Source organism: Pistacia vera, unplaced genomic scaffold, assembly GCF_008641045.1.
Source record: "Pistacia vera cultivar Batoury unplaced genomic scaffold, PisVer_v2 Contig133, whole genome shotgun sequence".
NCBI classification, from domain to species: Eukaryota; Viridiplantae; Streptophyta; class Magnoliopsida; order Sapindales; family Anacardiaceae; genus Pistacia; species Pistacia vera.
In genome coordinates, this window is record NW_022195391.1 from 1,137,450 (window position 1) to 1,141,157 (window position 3,708).

At 31.9% G+C, this 3,708-nt stretch overlaps 1 long non-coding RNA gene across 1 annotated transcript; it reads left to right on the forward strand.

The window, feature by feature from the left end:
• Positions 1–1,625: 1,625 nt before the first annotated feature.
• LOC116122255 lies at positions 1,626–3,121 on the forward strand. Its single transcript, XR_004126867.1, has 3 exons — positions 1,626–1,844; positions 2,769–2,848; positions 3,047–3,121. It is a non-coding gene; the product is annotated as an uncharacterized LOC116122255 (long non-coding RNA).
• Positions 3,122–3,708: the final 587 nt, after the last annotated feature.

The window sequence follows — 3,708 nt, forward strand, 5'->3', positions numbered from 1 at the left end:
TATATTGTTTCTACAATTGGTTTAGACATTTTTCAAGGAATGCCAGAATTGAGGGAAATTCTCAAAAAAGTTGACACCAATCTGGATGATCTACATACTGCTAGAAACAAATTCAGAGAAGACATTGACCAGATGTTAGAAATCATGCAATCTGCTATGGATATTATCTATAACATAAACAAAAGAGAGTATGCATTTGCACTAGAGGAACTAAATAACTATAAGAGAAATAGAAAATAAACATCATCTACATCATCCAAACCCACTTCACAGTATGAAAAACCGATGTACTAATTTCTTTTATAATAAAAATATTATTCTCTATGTTCAACTTTATCTTGATTTTAATGTTACTCATTAATTGATTGAAATTTAGTACTCATTTTGTGAATATACAATTGTTCCTTTAATTGACTCATTGCATTTACTGTTTAATGAATCTACTAAAAATTCTTCATCGTGACATGCTGGTTTTGATTTAATTCTTCCATCCTCACACATTGGATTAGTATTAATAATAATTATATAAGTACATTACATAGGCATTCCAAAAATCTAACTATTTTGAATAAAAACGTATAAAGATGGAAGTTAATCTCTTCATATTCTGTTTTGTAGTTCTACAATTATTAACCCAGAAATTAAATGAGTTATCATGCTCTCAACTATAAAACAAACAAAACCTTTGAATGAACTATGTGAACAAACATTTGTTTTCAAACCTTGGCTGAGGATTACTGATTTTAAAGAAATATATGAATCCTATACTATGAGAAAAAAAAAATTACCAGTCAATGTCAAACTTGAAAATGAATATAACTTACAGAAATTGCGAAAGCTCAATATAAATTTTAAGTTTAAATAATTAATCTTGATAATATTCACATGATATTAAATATCACATACAATTCACTACAAAATACTAATATCAAATATCAAAGACGTGTTTATAAAAATAATATCAATTGTACAATTACACAATATAATATTATGTAGTCTTCTTAAGTTGCATGAATGATTTAATAACATTTGTCTATAATTAATATTAATAATTATAAAGATACAGTAATTAATTTTATCTTAACACAATTATGTACAGATATAGAATTTATATTTACTCTAAAAGTGTATAATTTGAAAATTATTATCTCTTAATCTAATTACTTTATTAGAATAAATTTGTTTATAACCTATTTTAAAAATATTAAATAAATATACTCGTACAATACACGGACCCCATATCTAGTTGTTAAGTATATGAAAAGTTTTATGAACTATAAACAATTAAATATGTAGAATAATAAATATATGGGGAAAAGAAACAACTTGGAAAGAAGTGAATTTAAAATAGTTGGGAAGAATAAGAAGAAAAAAGCATTTTTGTCCAATAATAGTAAATATAGATAAAAACATGCTTTCCTTTCCAAACCCATGCATCAAAATCATCTAAATTAATTAGCGCGTTCAACCGATCGAATCGAGAACCGGAGCCTTCACTGGTCCGGACCGAGTATAACCCGATTTACGCAATTAACTCGGAATGATCCGCTGTTGGACAGAGAAAACAGTATCGAACCTCCGGTCCGACCGGACCGGGCGACTGAAATAGAAAAAGGTTGAGCCGATTTTTTTCCCTACCGGGTAAGGCCTAAAGGCCTAATTCTAATTCAGTCGTTCTTCTTCTAGGGTCAGCAAATCCAATCTCGACACTGTGCAAAGTCAATCTTCAATCATCGAATCACACTTCCATTTCCTTTATTTTAGCGAAGGGTTCAGTCAAATCGAAAGTTCGAAACAGAAAACACCGAGCGAATCAGAGTATTAGACTTCGTTCAGCGAATCAGGTTAGTTTCAATTTCTTTGCATATCGAATCTTCTAAAGCTTATGCTAAACCTTGTCTTGCATGTTTCGGTTCGGCTGAGCAAATTTTTGGGTGATAATGCACTTATGCAGTTTGCAAGTGTTACAATTTTTTCTGTGTATTTCTGTGTGCATAATTTATTTGGTTGTGGTTTGTATTTGCTGAGTAATTTGATTTTCTTCTTTAAGATTCATTAAAAGAACTAATGAAGTACTAGAAGGGGTATGACCCAGACTTTTGCTTCTTCTGTTTGGTTTAGTTATTTATGTTATGTTTGATTTGAATACTGTGGGACATTATTGTTGGTTATTGAAGAAGCAGAGCTTTATTGGGGTGTGGCAGTCATACTCTAACAATGTGCATACTTCTTTACACTCTCTCACAGTATGAAAGCATTGCTCATATTCTAACAATGTGCATTAATTATGAATATAATTAAATTCATTGAATTCGATTTTTACATATTTGGGAATATGGGGTGTGTTTGTCATTTTTACAAACTGGTAAACTACGTATACCCCATAATAGTTGCAAAACTAGTATATATCCCCTTTCAAGATTCGAGCTTACTAAAGGTTGGAAGCTGGTTGAGCCGAGTATCTGGGAGCTTGAACTCGCCTCGACTCAGCAGGTAAGTCGCTGAAGCTGGAGCTGCTTGCGAGTGGCTCGGCTCGGCTGACACCCTTAGCTGGGGAGTCCATTATGTTAGTTCTACCTTTGTTATGGATCCCATAATCTCTTTTTGGTACCTCTTCACTCATCATAAAAGGGATTTAGTTCAGACGATAGATGCTTCATTTCTATATAAGAAGCCTCATTTAATTTGACATATTATAGTACTTTGATTTTATTTTTACTACCAGCTTTGGATGTGTAGTTAATTGTTGATATATCCATATAAAATAGGAATTATCGGGCTGCAACAGTGATGTTAATTCCTAGGCTTTTGAGAGCAGGAGCATGGATGGTCAAAGAGCTCTCCAAAGGTACGTATGTCTACCATTTCTAGTTTTGGTTTATTTGGATTAAATCAGCATTTTAATTTTTTGGCACATGTGTTTACTTAAAGTAACTTTTTATAGCTTAAGTTTGTTGCTTTCTTTAAATTTAGAGGAATAAGAAAATGTGAAGAAAAGGATTTGTTTTTTTGTTGGTATCACTCTCATGTGCTTCCTTCTTGGCAGATAGTTATAGATGTGTATCTCGAACAGGATGTACACATCAACTATGGCGACCTTTGGTTAGTGATCTTTGTTTCAATGATTACATGTTAGCCTCATTTTTTTAATTATTACCTAGAAGAAGTCGGTTGGTCTACACTTTGTCTTCACACAAATGACTAGAGATGGCTTTGTGATTATTTATTACCTTAACCATGCTTTTCATAACTACTAGGGAAATACTCACAGTCTAGACAAAGGGAAATAAATAGATGGTAGTGGTTATNTGTTCTTCTTAAGATTACTAATTCCTAATGCAGCAAATTATTAACCCTAATTGCTTCACAAGTTAGAGGGATCAAACAATTACGGATTTGATATCTAACTTAGCAGTAGATTGCAACAATTAATAAACTAGTAGGCCTTCTAGTAATTAAACGAAACAATCATAAAGTTAGGCACAGAAAAACATCCAATACTCAAACATGAAAATTGAACACTAAGAAAAATAGATTAGATTTCACAGTTTATTGATTCCGAGGCCTCCGTTTCCTTCGACCAAGTTACAAAAGTTTTAGCTGCTCATGGCCATAAACAAAACTCAAAAGAAAGAAAAATTCCAGAGAAGAGAAGAGAGAGGCGTGGTGTGTTTTTTTTTCAAAAACCCTAATATGATCTCTTTAACA